At 51.1% G+C, this 16492-nt stretch overlaps 1 protein-coding gene across 1 annotated transcript in view; it reads left to right on the top strand.

Moving 5' to 3' along the window:
• The window catches only part of RAB36 (RAB36, member RAS oncogene family), a 117796-nt gene that overhangs the window by 24617 nt on the left and 76687 nt on the right, over window positions 1–16492 (top strand). The gene's annotated exons all lie outside the window — the stretch shown is intronic.

Here is a 16492-nt window from a genome sequence, read left to right as displayed (position 1 = left end):
ATCTAACATGAGCTGGACGTCTTCATGCAGCTTTTGTGATGGGCGTCCTTCTTGGACGTGTTTTTCTTACCTGCCTAAACTGACCACAACCACAGTTCTCTCAGCAGTCCCCTCCAAGGTTGTTTTCGGCTTGTGCCCCCCCCCCCCCACAAGATCGGGACGTACGAGGACATCCAAATCAAAACTTATTTTTTGTTACATTTGTACCTCGCGCTTTCCCACTCATGGCAGGCTCAATGCGGCTTACATGGGGCAACAGAGGGTTAAGTGACTTGCCCAGAGTCACAAGGAGCTGCCTGTGCCTGAAGTGGGAATCGAACTCAGTTCCTCAGTTCCCCAGGACCAAAGTCCACCACCCTAACCACTAGGCCACTCCCTTCAGGTCTCTCTCAGCCAAGGGAGGGACATCCAAAAAGTTTTGATTTGGACGTCCTTGCACGTCCCGATCTTGGGGGGGGGGGGGGGGGGGACAAGCTGAAAACTACCTTGGAGGGGACTGTTGAGAGAACTGTGGTTGTGGTCAGTTTAGGCAGGTAAGAAAAACAGGGACGTCCTTTCTTTTTTTTTTCCTCAGAGAAGTCCTTAATTGCAGGTAAGAAAAACACATCCAAGAAGGACGCCCATCACAAAAGCTGCAGGAAGACGGCCACCTCTTGTTAGATGTCCCTGATGACCACTTGGATTTTTTTTTCTTTAGAGAAGTCTTTCCTAGTTGCCTGATGTAAGCCTGCCTTTAACATGCAAAGCAGTAAACAATGGAAATGTTAAGAGCAGTAGCACTTAAATTAACTGGGGCTCTTTTCAGCACTGTTTCTATTCTGAGGTTTCAGGCTGCTGACAAGTTTCCTGCAGGTCAAGGACGTCCTTTTTTTTTGTTTTGTTTTTTGAGTGAAGGAAGTCCATAAAGGATGTCCTTGGCATGCGCAGAGCAGCCAACATAACGCTTGGCTGCTCTGCGCATGCTCGACCGGCCGACTGGCTTCCAAGGGAATAGAGAATGCAAGTAAGCTACAACGAGCAGCTCATTTGCATTCCCTTTCCTTGATGCATGGCCGTTCCCTACCGATTCGCTATGGAATCGGTAAGGGTAGGGCTCTTCCGAGGACCTTAGTGCATCTGCCCCTTAGTAGGAACTGGGCAACTTCTGAACCTATTGCAATCGCCTTTATTTAGAAGTCTGACTTCTAGTGGTAGTACTACAAGATTACCACTAGAGGTCAGCAAGTGCCATTTTGTACTCTGAGCCAGACAGGATAGGAGCAGAGGAGGACCACAACATCACCATTAATTAGAACCTTAGGGTAAGTTCGGGGGGGGGGGGGGGGGGAGAAGGGAATGGAGCTATAAGAAGGGAGCAGGGCTTCCATTGACTGCTATATGGTGGGAGGAGCTGCAGGAGAGGGGATCGCAACAGAGGGAGCCTCTGTTGTGGGGGGAGGGATCAGATCGGAGAGGGGCCTCTATTGGGGGATATCTGATTAGAGGGGGTTATATTGGAGGGGGTGCTGTACTTTGATGTTTGGAATGGGCCTTTACCTCATTACATGAGGTGTCAGTGTGGGTGCTCCCACTCTATTTGGCATTACAGGTAATGTGGTACCATGCAGTAATTGCCCTGTACATTAAATGTAGGGCAGATTATGCACATGCCCCTGCGTATACTGCACAGGCTTTGCACTAGCTTTTGCAACTAATGCAAGGTAAGTTCAAAACCTTATCATACTTTAGTAAAGAGAGCCTCCTAACAAAAAGATTAGCTTCTGTGGTCTATCCTTCTGCATCACCATGGCCAAGAGTGATGTTATATTCACCCTAGTGCTTAAGCTAAGGGTGGGCATCTTTTTTTATTTTGGCTGGCAGGCAGCCACCAGTATGACTTTTTGTTTTTTTCTTCTCTTTAAATTAGTCACCTTATAATACTGAATGCAGGTCAATCTCTTCTTCAGGATGATTATGAGTTTTCCATGGGGAGGGAGGGAATAGGAGGGTTAGCGGAGGGGAAAGTTTTTTTGGGGGGGTAGGGGGGAAGTGGGAAGGGGGGGTGGGAGAAAGGGAATAAATAAGAGAAAACAGTAGACCCGTACTGTTGGATGTTTGAATAGAATGGAGTTTCATGACTGGTTGTATATATTGAATATCTGTTGTTGATAAAAGTGTACACTGTTTTCAATAAAAACTGTTGAAATATAAATTAGTCACCTTATTCTATAACTCCTCTTACTTTATCTGTCCATATATTAACCTCTCTCTGACCTCATGTGCAACTTTCTTTAAATCAGTCACTTTATTTTCTAACTCCTCTTACTCTCTTACCTATCTATATGTTCCAACTTTGCTTATACCCTGTCAATTAAAATGTTCTATTCCATATCATCAAGCTGATCAATCCATAGACTGGTGGGTTGTGTCCATCTACCAGCAGGTGGAGATAGAGAGCAAACTTTTGCCTCCCTATATGTGGTCATGTGCTGCCGGAAACTCCTCAGTATGTTCTCTATCTCAGCAGGTGGTGGTCACACACAGCAGCAGCTCTGGCTAGGCCTCCAAGCCTAATCCTTAGGTTTTGTTGAGGCCTGGGGTTGAGGGCTCTTTTGAGCAAGTGCAAACCTGGTGGTGCCAGGTCCCTCCTTTTCTCCCCCCTCCCGCTGGCTCCGTTTAAAAAAAATATATATTTTTTTAAACGTCTTTAAAGGCGTTTAATTCGACGTTTCTTTAAACGTTCATTGCAGCTACTCACTGGGACACCAGTTCGTTACAGCTCGGAGCGGCAAGCAGGTAATTTTACCTTTTTATAGCGGGCAGGGGGTTCCCCGATTCTTCTCCTCGTGGCAATGGCGTCGGAGGGCGAGGGCGCAAAGGGTCGCTCCCCGGATCGCTGGAGCGCTTCTAGAGGGGATGCGGGGGTTTTACAATCTGATTCGCCCTTGAGGGTGATAGTTTAGTGACCGATGAATGTCCCGGTCGTTCCTCCGGCGTGGCGTTTTTTTCCCGCCATAAACGCCCATCCCCCGCTCCTCGCCTCCGCCATCTTGGCCGGCCACGCGGCTCGGACGGCTTCTTCGGGGCCGCCCTTGAGGTTGGAGACATTAATGCCATGAACGCCCTTAATTTGGGCGACGGCACAAAAGCGGCTAAAGTTAAGCGCCGTTCTTCCCGCGCGGCTCCTTCACGGAGTTTCGCGCCGGATGCCATTTTGGATGCGCAGCATGTCTCTCCCCCGCTATTGCGAGCGCCGGTTGAGAGTGCGTCTAGGGCTGTTGCCCAGGCTGCGGAAGTGCACAGTCTGGGGGGTTTCTCCCCCGAGTTTGTTTTGCTGCTGCATCAGGCTTTCCTCATGCAAAACGCTGCCCCTGCTCCCTCTTCTGATAAAGAGGTTGAGGTTCCCAGAGGTAAACGCCCTCGGGTTGATTTCCAGGCCTTGGAGGACTTTTGTCTCCTCCGATATAGATGAGGGCAGCGTGTCTGAGGTCTCCCAACGATCCTTTGCGGATTCCTTGGAGGAGATAGATCCCCGCTCGGATGGAGCGGATGACCCCTCTGCAGCGCGGCTTTTTAGCCCAGAGGATTTGCCCAACCTGTTGTTACAGGCCATGGACACTTTGAAGATTTCCTCTCCGGAGGACGTCTCTCCCTCAGCCCCTGTTGGCTCTGCCATTATGCTGGGGACGAAGCGCCCGCCTAGAACCTTCCACGTGCATGATGCCATGCACACCTTAATTGCGGCTCAATGGGATGTCCCGGAAACGAGCCTTAAAGTGGCTAGGGCTATGTCCCGCCTCTATCCTTTGGCTGTGAGTGAACGTGAGGCCTATCTGTGGCCTACCGTGGATTCTTTAATCACTGCGGTGACTAAGAAAACGGCGTTGCCGGTGGAAGGTGGCACGGCCCTAAAGGACGCCCAAGACAGAAGATTGGAGGCGGCCTTAAGGTCGTCCTTTGAGGCAGCTGCTTTAAGTTTGCAGGCCTCAGTTTGCGGCTCCTATGTGGCCAGGGCGTGCCGGACTATGGTGCAGCGGGCTTCCCCCTCGGATCATTCCTTGAGGGCTGATTGGCCGGCCCTGGAATCGGGCTTAGCCTATTTGGCAGACTTGCTGTATGATGTCTGGAGAGCCTCAGCTAAAGGCATGGCTCAGACAGTCTCTGCGCGGCGGTGGCTTTGGCTGAATCATTGGTCTGCTGACCACGCCTCTAATTCCCGCCTGGCTAGATTGCCTTTTAAAGGCAAGCTGCTCTTTGGGGTCGAGCTGGACAAAATCGTGACCGATCTCGGCACGTCTAAGGGCAAGAAATTACCAGAGGTCAGGGCTCGGGTTAGTACTCGTCCCGATACCTCCAGAGGACGGTTGCAGGAAGCCCATCGGTACCGCCCGGGCAAGTCGGGTTCCTCTGCCCCCTCTTCCTTCAAGAGGAATTTCTCCCCCAAGCAGCATTCCTTTCGCAGAGACCGCCGTCCCGGAGGTGCTCCCTCCGGTCCTCCCCCAGGGTCTCGTACCCAATGACGGGGCCTTGGTCCACGCCCCAGTGCAGATTGGAGGACGGCTGTCCTCGTTTCTGGGCGAGTGGACCACTATAACTTCAGACGCGTGGGTGCTGGAAGTCATCAGAGACGGCTACAAGCTAGAGTTCTGCCAACCCTTAAGAGACGGGTTTGTACTCTCTCCCTGCAAGTCTCCGGTCAAGCTGTGGTAGTGCAGCAGACCTTGGACAACCTGATCCGCCTGGGTGCGGTCGTTCCGGTGCCAAAAAATCAGATTGGCAAGGGACGTTACTCCATTTACTTTGTGGTTCCAAAGAAAGGAGGTTCTGTCCGGCCTATCCTCGACCTCAAAGGGGTCAATCGGGCCTGGAAAGTGAGGCACTTTCGCATGGAGACTCTCCGCTCTGTTATAGCGGCAGTGAAGGCAGGAGAGTTCTTGGCTTCCTTGGACATCAAGGAAGCGTACCTGCATATTCCCATCTGGCCTCCTCTCCAACGCTTTCTGCGTTTTACAGTCCTGAGACGACACTTCCAGTTCAGAGCCCTCCCTTTCGGGTTGGCTACTGCTCCGCGGACCTTTTCCAAAGTAATGGGGGTCATAGCGGCCTTCCTGCTAAAGGAAGGAGTACAAATCCATCCTTATCTGAACGACTGGTTGATCCGAGCCCCCTCTTATGCAGAGTGCGGCAAAGCTATGGACCGGGTAGTTGCTCTTTTGAGCTCCCTGGGATGGATCATCAACTGGAAGAAGAGCCAGCTGCGCCCGACTCAGTCCCTGGTGTATCTGGGAGTTCGATTCGACACCCAAGTGGGCAGAGTGTTCCTGCCAGACAATCGGATTGTCAAGCTTCAGGCTCAGGTGGACTAGTTCCTAGTAGCCTCTCCTATTCGGGCTTGGGACTACGTGCAGCTGTTGGGCTCTATGACGGCCACGATGGAAGTAGTGCCCTGGGCCAGGGCTCATATGAGACCACTACAGCTATCTCTGCTGCTGCGCTGGACTCCGATGTCGGAGGATTATGCTGTGCGCCTTCCCGTGGACCCAGCAGTGCGCAAGGCGCTGAGCTGGTGGACGCAGACAGACAAGTTGTCTGCAGGATTGCCTCTGGTGACCCCGGAGTGGATTGTCGTCACGACAGACGCCTCTTTGATGGGCTGGGGAGCCCACTGCTTGGGAAGGACAGCGCAGGGGCTCTAGTCTCCTGCAGAGGCAAGTGGTCTATCAACCTCCTGGAACTCAGAGCCATTCGGTTGGTGTTATTGGAGTTCATCCCGGTACTGGTGTTGAAGCCTGTACGGGTCCTGTCGGACAATGCCACGGCTGTGGCCTATATCAACCGCCAGGGAGGTACCAAGAGCGCCCCTCTAGCCAAGGAGGCTATGAGTCTTTGCCAGTGGGCGGGAGCGAACCTGGAGCAGCTTTCAGCGGCCCACATTGCCGGAGTCATGAATGTCAAGGCGGACTTTCTCAGTCGCCATACCTTGGAGCCCGGAGAGTGGCAACTATCTGCTCAGGCGTTCTTGGACATCACGAAGTGCTGGGGCCAGCCGAGCCTAGATCTGATGGCGTCATCGGCCAATGGCCAAGTGCCGCGCTTTTTCAGCAGAGGACGGGACCCTCGATCCCTGGGAGTAGATGCTCTTCTCCAACAGTGGCCGACACAAGAGCTCCTCTATGTGTTCCCGCCCTGGCCCATGTTGGGCAGGGTGCTAGACCGGGTGGCAAAGCATCCCGGCAGGGTAATCCTGGTGGGTCCGGATTGGCCCAGACGTCCCTGGTATGCGGACTTGTTCAGGCTCTCAGTCGACGATCCTCTGCGGCTGTCAGTGGAGCAGGGCCTGTTACATCAGGGTCCCGTGGTGATGGAGGATCCCTCTCCCTTTGGTCTTACGGCCTGGCTATTGAGCGGCAGCGTCTGAGGAAGAAGGGCTTCTCAGACAAGGTCATCGCCACTATGCTGAGAGCGAGGAAGCGCTCTACTTCTACTGCTTACGCCAGGGTTTGGCGTATCTTTGCAGCATGGTGTGAAGCAGGCTCACTTTCTCCCTTCACTGCTCCAATTTCTTCAGTGTTGGCGTTCCTGCAAGAAGGTCTGGAGAAAGGCCTGTCGCTCAGTTCCCTTAAAGTCCAGGTAGCGGCTCTGGCTTGCTTCAGGGGCCGCCTGAAGGGTGCTTCCCTGGCTTCGCAGCCAGATGTGGTGCGCTTTCTCAAGGGAGTTAATCACCTGCGCCCTCCTCTGCACTCAGTGGTGCCTGCGTGGAATCTCAGCCTGGTGCTAAGAGCATTGCAGAAGCCGCCTTTGGAACCCTTGTCGAGGGCATCTCTGAAAGACCTGACGTTGAAAGCAGTCTTTTTGGTGGCTATCACTTCAGCCAGAAGAGTTTCCGAGCTCCAGGCGCTCTCATGTCGAGAGCCTTTTCTGCAGTTCACTGAGGCAGGAGTGACTATTCGCACAGTGCCTTCCTTCCTGCCCAAGATTGGTTCTCGCTTCCATGTGAATCAGCAGCTCTGTCTCCCTTCCTTTCGTAGGGAGGACTACCCAGAGGAGTACTCCGCTCTTGAATATCTGGATGTGAGACGAGTCATCATCAGATACTTGGAAGTGACCAATGATTTCCGGAAATCGGATCATCTGTTTGTCCTGTTTGCAGGTCCTCGTAAGGGTCTGCAGGCTGCTAAGCCTACAGTGGCAAGATGGGTCAAGGAAGCCATTGCAGCGGCTTATGTGGCCGCGGGGAAGGTGCCGCCTATCCAGCTGAAGGCTCACTCCACGAGAGCTCAGGCGGCCTCGATGGCAGAGGCCGGATCCGTCTCCTTGGAAGAGATATGCAAGGCGGCAACGTGGGCTTCGGCTCATACATTCTCCAAGCATTACCGTTTGACTGTGGCTGCACGGGCGGAGGCCCGGTTTGGAGCTTCAGTGTTGAGGTCAGGGATTTCTATGTCCCGCCCTGGGTGAGTACTGCTTCGGTACATCCCACCAGTCTATGGATTGATCAGCTTGATGATATGGAAGGTAAAATTATGTATAATCATACCTGATAATTTTCTTTCCATTAATCATAGCTGATCAATCCATAGCCCCTCCCAGATATCTGTACTGTTTATATTCTGGTTGAATTTTAGGTTCAAGTTTAGCCTTCAGTTACTTCAGGAGGACTTCGTGTTCAAGTTCTTCTTTCACTTGGATTCTTCAAGAGTTGAGACGAGTTTGTGTTACAGTGAGCTGCTGCATTCCTCTCCCCTCCGTTTTACGGGGCTGGATTGAGACATAAATTCTGCCGGCACTCCCTCCCGCTTCGTGCGGCTGTAGGGCAGCTTTGTACCCCTCCCGCTTCGGCGGTGTTAGGGTCAGTCAGCTCCTCCCGCGGTTGCGGTTGCAGGATAAGCCAGATCCCCCCGCATTGGCGGGTGTGGTGTCCCTCCCCCGCTCCGCGGGGATGAGCTGGACGGATTCCCCTCCCCCACTTGTGTGGGGATGAGCTGGGTTAATTCCCCTCCCCCGTTTCGGCGGTGGTGAGCTGGGCAGAGTGTCCCTTCGTGGGTGTAATTCTCTAAGTGCTGAGTCCTGCGGATGGAGCTTTGATATCGACATACTGAGGAGTTTCCGGCAGCACATGACCACATATAGGGAGGCAAAAGTTTGCTCTCTATCTCCACCTGCTGGTAGATGGACACAACCCACCAGTCTATGGATTGATCAGCTATGATTAATGGAAAGAAAATTATCAGGTATGATTATACATAATTTTACCTTACGTATTGTGTTGAGATTGTAAGTAGTATACTATGCCATACTTTGTATTGTTATTTGAATATTTTTACTGCTGTAATTGTCTATTGCTCATGTTTGATTTATTCTTACTGTACACTGCCTTGAGTGAATGCCTTCAAAAAGATGGTAAATAAATAAAAATGAATAAATATTTCATACTAATGGTTTCCTTGCTAAGATTTGGTCTAGATGTTATACAATAAGGTCACCTTATGAAAGTTGTCAGCAAGACTTGTTAGAAAAATCCACATCAATTTAGTGACATCACCACAAAATGTAAAGTTGTCATTGCCACAGCCCTCCATTTATGAAGAGACAAGAGATTCTTACTCAGGAGATGAGTTACAGAATTGATTTTGGTTGGAAAAAGACCTGGTTCAATAGCATAATGCAGGGAAAGGCAACCCTCTCCCCCAACTCTAACCAATTTTGTAGAAGTAAAAACAATTCCTTCCTGAACCCAAATATGATGATGAACACCAAACTGCTGTATCTATGTCTTCAAACCAATATTGAGCTCAAGTGGGTGAAGTTTGCACTGGACTGCTTTAAGATAAGCATACACTTTAAAGCTATTGTCATTTGAGTGGGCAGTTCTTGATAGCAGTTTGGTGTATTAGATTTTGGACATTTGCTATATTTAATATTTTTTGGTTTGTCAGTTAAGACTTTCAAGAGGAGGGTTTTTTATTTTTATTTTTTTTACGTTGTGGTGTTCTTGTTTTGATTTCCATGATAGTCAGTCCAATGATTTGATAAGTCTTATTGTTGCATACTATTTGCACTGTGCTGCTAAGTTTAGACTTTGAGTTCTAAGGCCTGACCTTTATTTTGTTTTGGGAGTTTGTTGCCTGATTTCCACTACAATTACTATATTTTGTCAAACGTCGGTTTTGTAGTGAGTTATATTGTTTGCCAACCACTTATTGTTTTGACATAATCTGGTCCCTTTCCCCACCCGTCCCCTCACCATCCCCACAGCTTTCTTTCCCATCTGCATAACCAACCTGCATTTAAAAGATCTTATAAATTCAAACAAAACATAAAATTTGTCCTATAATTTGTTAAAATTTAACACAAAACAACAGGCATTACTTTGTTAAATATGCAAGATTTTTATTTATTTATTTATTTATTTATTTTTGGCTGACATGTTGATGTTTCAACTTTGTTGCGATGTGCATAGGGACATAATCTGGTCCCCATCTCCTCCTGTCCCCATATACTTTGGGTTCGTCTCCTTCTATCCCCACGGTATTAATGACCTGTCAATAACACAGCAGATTTCTGCGGGTTTCCCATTGTCTCCATCCCCATACACACCTAGCCATCAACTTTGGACCCCCCCCCCCCCGTTCTCCTTCTTCCTACCCTGCCTACACGTCTCTTCTCCTAAATCGGTCCCCACCCAGTTAAGGGAATGTATGGCTACAACATGGACTGCCCACATAAAAATGAGGAATCATGTTATGAGGCCCACCAACTCCTTGCCCGATCTCAGTGGGTCAGCAGTGCTTGAGAAAGAGTCCTCGGAACTGACCAGCTCAATGCCCCTGCTCACTACTGCTATCTTTCTTTCTCTTATCCTTCAAATAGCCCCTCTGCCTGAGATCACTTCCTCTTAGCCTTATTCTTCATCCTTCAAATAGCCCCTCCACCTGAGATCACTTCCTCTTAGCCTTATTCTCCTATTTTCAGCCCATTCTTTACCTCTTGCTCTTTCTCCTCCTACATGACCACCTCCTCCATAACCCACATTGAGAGTTGGTGCACACTCGCCTGCCTCTTTTTTGGAAATGGACACATCATAAGTACATAAGTAATGCCACATTGGGAAAAGACCAAGGGTCCATCGAGCCCAGCATCCTGTCCACAACAGCGGCAAATCCAGGCCAAGGGCACCTGGCAAGCTTCCCAAACGTACAAACATTCTATACTTGTTATTCCTGGAATTGTAGATTTTTCCCAAGTCCATTTAGTAGTGGTTTATGGACTTGTCCTTTAGGAAACCGTCTAAACCCTTTTTAAACTCTTCCAAGCTAACCGCCTTCACCATGTTCTCCGGCAATGAATTCCAGAGTTTAATTATGCGTTGGGTGAAGAAAAGTTTCTCCTATTTGTTTTTAATTTACTACACTTTAGTTTCATCGCATGCCCCCTAGTCCTAGTATTTTTGGAAAGCGTGAACAGACGCTTCACATCCACCTGTTCCACTCCACTCATTATTTTATATACCTCTATCATGTCTCCCCTCAGCTGTCTCTTCTCCAAGCTGAAAAGCCCTAGCCTCCTTAGTCTTTCTTCATAGGGAAATCGTCCCATCCCCGCTATCATTTTCGTTGCCCTTCGCTGCACCTTTTCCAATTCTCCAGATACTGACCACTGTGGCTGAGCACTTCACGATGGTGTGGTCCTCTGCTGCTCTCACTCTGGGCATCTTGATACATTTGAGATAATACTCCCCAAACTCATGGAATCTATGGGCCTGCCAGCATCGCCAACCTCACAGGAGAGCCATGGCATGGCTCGGGGCTCCAAAACCCCAAGACGAGCCACAGATTACATCCCCCTTGACCCGGCAGTTCCTTGTGTACTGCCCATTTTCAATTAGTCTTTGGCCACCCTGTGCATTAGACACCACCTGATAATAGCTGCTACTCATGAGCCAGCCTTGAACCAGTGACCCAATGACAGAACAGAAACCATTTAAGACGTATGAAAAGATTAATGTTAGGTTCTCCCACTATGAAGAATATGACATCGATTTGGAAATGCTCATTGTTTTTTTCAGGGTGTCAAGATATGGAATAATATTTCTATAGAACTTTGTCTAATAACACCATATGTGTCTTTTCAAAGGCACTTTAAACATATTTATTTTTAAATCAGCAATCTTAGGTTTATTAAATATTTGAAGGTTTTTTGAAAATAGGACTGTAGCTGTTATTTATGTTGTAAATTCCTTCTATTTAGAAGACTTCGTGTGATTGTAATCTGTTTTGCACTATTTGGTTAATAGCAGAATAAAATAACTCAACACAATACAATACCCTTGAATTGGATGGCACCTGTCTTCCAAAAGAAACTATTCTGCCTCTTGGATGCTAGCCCTGTCTGGAGCTGATTCCCAGAATACATCCCCTGCCTTTCGGTTCCAGCCTCACTGATCCCCTCACCACTGTTTGTGCCCCCTCAGAAGGATAGACTATCCAGGTGTTCCCTGCCATCCTACAGCCCACAGGGACACTCCTCCTGGTGGGCCATCAGTCACCCTACATTCCCTAGCCTGAGAGAAGCAACAAATCAGAGCCTACAGCACTGCAACTGGCCAGACATACTGGCGCTTGTTCGTGACCAGTGGCACTGAATAAAAGCGCTGGGGAGAAACAGCCCCCCCACTGGTTTCAGCACATGGGCTCCTGAGCCAAGACTGTCAGGCTTTCCCCCACAAAAGCTTGAGATTATATCCAGCCACACTTGAGGAGTAGCCTCACAGTAAGAGAGTCCGAGGCTAAGCAGCAGATGAACACTAAGAGGGGTCCCGTTGGTGGCACTAAAACAGCCGTAAGAGAATTTGACAGCTCTGGTGGAAGCACAGTAAAAGCAAGCGGTGAGGAGTATAAAGAGGGAGGAACCAACCAAACACACCTAAGTAGCCTGGGTTGGGGAAAGCACATGGTACAGGCCCCTGGGAGTACAGTATGACCTCCCTGAGTCCATGATGTTGAGCAGAAGGCATGAAAGAGGTCAAGCCCCCTGGCTTGTCCCCTTTAATCCCTCACCTGCAGCCCACCTCTTAGCTGGCCAGATCCCACCCACAGCCTTTCTGTTATGATTCTGCCGGTTTGGCTGAGGGGGAGGGGGGACGTCTCTTCTGATTGGCTGCCAGGGGTTGTGCTGACGTCAGGGGATAGTACTTTAGCCTGCAGCTGAAGAGTTTCTCTGCTTTTGCGTTACTTCTGGTGGTAACAGGAAAGCCTGATAGGTTTCTCTCAGAACGTGCTCTAGGTTCTGACAGGGATCTGTGTTGATTTAGAGTATTCTTTTCCTTCCCTCTGGGTTAGCTGCTGCTGTGTGTGTGTGTGTGTGTGTGTGTGTGTGTGTGTGTGTGTGTGTGTGTGTGTGCGCGCGTAGCTCTGTAATCAGGGTCAGCTGCTCGTTTGTTTAGTGGGGCTGGGCATTGCTCAGCCTCCAGGGCTCTGGGCTGAGTGAGAGCGTTCTCCTTTGTTTGTTTGTTTTAAGGATTTCTCTTCCCAGTGTCCTGGCCTGCTGGCTCAGTGAGTTTAACCCTTTGTGTACTGTGTGTATTGTATTCCTGCCTCTGCCAGTGTGTTTGTTTGGATGGGCCCCACTCCCTCTCGGGAGGGGAAGCGTTCTCTCTGATTGTTTGTTGATTTATGGCACTCTCTCTCTGCTGGCTCTACAAGCTTAACCCTTTATGTTCTGTGTGCCTCTGTCTACAGTGGGTTTGAGGCAAAGGCTTTCTGCCTTCCTTTGTGTTTGGTTCCTCTGGCTTCTGCCTGGGGCTCCTACCCTGGTGGGGAGGGGGTTGCTGTGTTAGTTCCCCTGTCCTGCGCTAGTCCCCTGCGTGGGCGTGGCCCGCTCTGGTCCTTTGTTTCCCCCTCTGCCCTATTGCTGGTGTTCAGCGCGTGTCTGGCATCTTGGGGCCCTCTGGGTTCTTTCACCCCTCCCTGTGTGTGATTGGGTTCCAGTTCAGCCGTGAGGCTCGCACGAGTGGCTCTGTCTGCGTGGGTTCCGGTTCGGCCGCGAGGCCCGCCTGTATGCCTATTTCCCTTCTTCCTGAGGGACTGGGGGGAGGGGTAGCTTAGGGGGTATTGTGTAGCTGGGGTGTGCGGTGGTGGGTCGGTCTCCCCTTGGCCTGGGTCGGCGCCCTGCTGGCCTCGGCCAGGGCCCAAGGGCTCACGACCAACCCAACGGATTACAGAACGCAAAAGCCATGAGCTCGACCGATCCATCCCCCATGCAGCTGCTCCAGCAATTGCATGCTCAGCTACAACAGGTATCGGGAGTCGTGAACGCACTGTCTCAACGGGTAGACTCGCTGACTGTCACGGGGGCTGCGGAGGTCCCGCCAGCAGCTACTCCGCCTAGTTCCCACGCATGTGGCCGAGGGATTCGGGTAGCTACGCCCCCGAGGTACGAGGGCGACAGTAAGACCTGCCGGGGATTCCTCAATCAATGCCAAATTGTCTTCGAGTTGCAGGCCCGGGATTTTCCTTCGGATCGGGCGAAGGTGGCTTATATTATCTCTCTACTGGCAGGCCCCGCTCTGGCCTGGGCCTCGCCCTTATGGGAGAAGAAGGATCCCCTCCTGGATAATTTGGCAGAGTTTTTGAAACAATTTCGGCTCATCTTTGAGGAACCCGGGAAGCCCTCCTCGGCGGCGACTCAGCTGTTGAACCTACATCAGGGGCGACTCTCTCTGGGTGAGTACGCCATCCAGTTTCGGACTTTGGCCGCAGAGCTAGGTTGGGATAACCCAAGCCTGACTGCGGTATTTTGGCATGGTGTCTCGGCCAACATTAAGGACGAACTCACAGGCCGGGAGCTGCCCTCAGATCTGAATGACCTCATCCGTCTCTGTACCCAGGTGGACATCCGGTTCAGGGAGCGGGCCTGTGAACGTCGCGCTGGTCAGCAGGTTGCAGGGGCTAACTCGAGGAGCTCGCACAAGAGCCCTGCTTCCCCGTCGCTGGGTGTGCCCGATGGGTCTGAACCTATGCAGGTTGACCGGGCGGCCCAGGAGAGACAGCGGAGACGCTCTAAGGGGCTGTGCCTGCATTGTGGAGTGAAAGGGCACTTTGTCCGTGAGTGCCCGAAGAGAAAGAAGTCGGGAAACCAGCAGCCCTGATACCGGCTAGGGAGACCGGGTCAGGGCCAAAGTCCTTCTCCCCTTGGATGCAGGTTTTGGTGCCAGTTCTACTGGCGATTAAGGATACCCCTTGTTTTGAGGCGCTAGTTGACTCGGGGGCGGGAGGCAACTTTATCAGCGCGGACCTGGTGCGGGTTCATCAAATTCCTACGATGGAGTTACCTCAGCCCATCACCGTCTCAGCGGCTTGGGGACTGGTTCGGGGAGTTCTCCGCTCCAGAACCGTGCCTATGACCATACGAGTAGGAGTCTTACACAAAGAAGTTATCTCCTTCTACGTCCTTCCGTCGGCCACTGAGGCCATAATCCTGGGATTACCCTGGCTTCGCCTGCATAACCCTTGCATTGATTGGGCCCGGGGTGAATTGACGGCGTGGGGCCCGGGCTGCCAGAAGGTCTGTTTGGATAAGGTCTCGCCAGCCCCAGTGACGCTTCCTTTGGATCGAGCCAATGTTATGTTACCGGGGCCCTACAGATCCTTTGGAGATGTTTTTTCCAAACAGCAAGCAGAGATTCTGCCTCATCGCTCCTATGACTGTGCCATAGAGCTACTACCTGGCACTGAACCTCCCCGTGGCCGCGTATACCCCCTATCCCGGCCAGAGACGGAAGCCATGTCCCAGTATATTCGAGAGAACCTAGCTCGAGGCTTCATCCGGCCCTCTAAATCACCCGCGGGGGCTGGATTCTTCTTCGTGGAGAAGAAGGATGGGGGGTTGCGCCCCTGTATTGACTACAGGGGACTCAATGCCATCATGCGGAAGGACAAATACCCCCTTCCCTTGATTTCTGAGATGTTTGACCGCCTCCAGGGGGCCCAGATCTTCTCCAAGCTCGATCTCAGGGGGGCCTACAACCTTGTGCGGATCAAGGAGGGGGATGAGTGGAAGACGGCGTTTAACACCCGCGACGGGCATTACGAATATCTGGTAATGCCCTTTGGACTTGCTAATGCTCCAGCTGTCTTCCAAGCCTTCATGAATGACATCTTCAGGGATCTCCTGTATAAGTGTGTGATGGTCTACTTGGACGATATTTTGATTTTTTCAAGGGCTGAGGAAGAGCACCAGGAGCACCTGAAGACCGTATTGCAGCGGTTGAGGGAGAACCACCTCTATGTGAAATTGGAAAAATGTGAATTCCATCGCTCCGAACTGCTCTTCCTGGGGTACATCATTTCTAACCACGGGCTGCGTATGGACCCCAGTAAGCTGACAGCCATCCTGCACTGGCAGCAACCTACGGGGCGTAAGGCTCTACAGCGCTTCTTAGGTTTTGCCAACTACTATAGGCAGTTTATTTGGAATTACTCGTCCCTGACTGCCCCTCTTACTGCCTTGACTAAGAAGAACGCTGACGCTCGCAACTGGTCGCCTGAGGCGTGTCAGGCCTTTGAGAATCTGAAACAGGCATTTGTTGGAGCTCCAGTGTTGCGCCATCCCAACCCGACAAATAAATTTTTCGTGGAAGTGGATGCATCATCGGTTGGCGTAGGAGCAGTGCTGTCCCAGGCCCACCCCAGTGGGAAACTTCTCCCATGTGCATTCTTCTCTAAAAAGTATACCCCTGCCGAGAAGAATTATGCCATCGGGGATCAGGAGCTATTAGCCATTAAATTGGCCCTGGAAGAATGGCGTCATCTGCTGGAAGGGGCGCAGGAGCCCTTCACGGTGTTCACGGACCATAAAAACCTGACTTATTTACGAGAAGCGAGAAGGCTGAATCCTCGCCAGGCCCGGTGGGCACTATTCTTCTCCCGCTTTGATTTCATTCTGACCTATCGTCCAGCGGAGAAGAACATCAAGGCAGATGCCCTCTCCAGGTCCATGGAGGCTGACCTGGAGGAAGAACCCCTGCAGTATGTAATTAAACCTGATGTCATTGTGCCCGCGATGACGCTAGCAGTACCTGCAGGTATGACCTTTGTGCCACCCCGGCTGAGAGAAAAGACACTCCAATGGGGGCATGCCTCTCGAATGGCAGGACATCCCGGGATCCTGGGAACCAAGCGGTTCATCTCCCAGCAGTATTGGTGGCCTTCACTTGATCGGGATGTGCAGGAGTTTGTGGCTGCGTGTCCTGAGTGCGCCCAGCATAAGGCTGACCGTCGGAGACCCCAGAGGTTGCTGATGCCTTTACCGGTACCTGAGAGACCGTGGACCCACATTGCCATGGACTTTGTTACGGATCTGCCTAACTCTGAAGGGCACACAGTTGTCTTGGTAGTGGTGGACCAGTTTTCTAAAATGGCCCACTTCATACCCATGCCTACCCTTCCTTCGGCGGTGAAGCTGGCACAGTATTTCATCAGCTCTATTTTTCGTCTCCATGGTCTGCCAGAATCTA

Source organism: Microcaecilia unicolor, chromosome 11 (assembly GCF_901765095.1).
Source record: "Microcaecilia unicolor chromosome 11, aMicUni1.1, whole genome shotgun sequence".
In the NCBI taxonomy this organism is placed as follows: domain Eukaryota; kingdom Metazoa; phylum Chordata; class Amphibia; order Gymnophiona; family Siphonopidae; genus Microcaecilia; species Microcaecilia unicolor.
The sequence above is the reverse complement of the archived record's forward strand: the minus strand, read 5'-3'. Positions and strand labels throughout refer to the sequence as shown.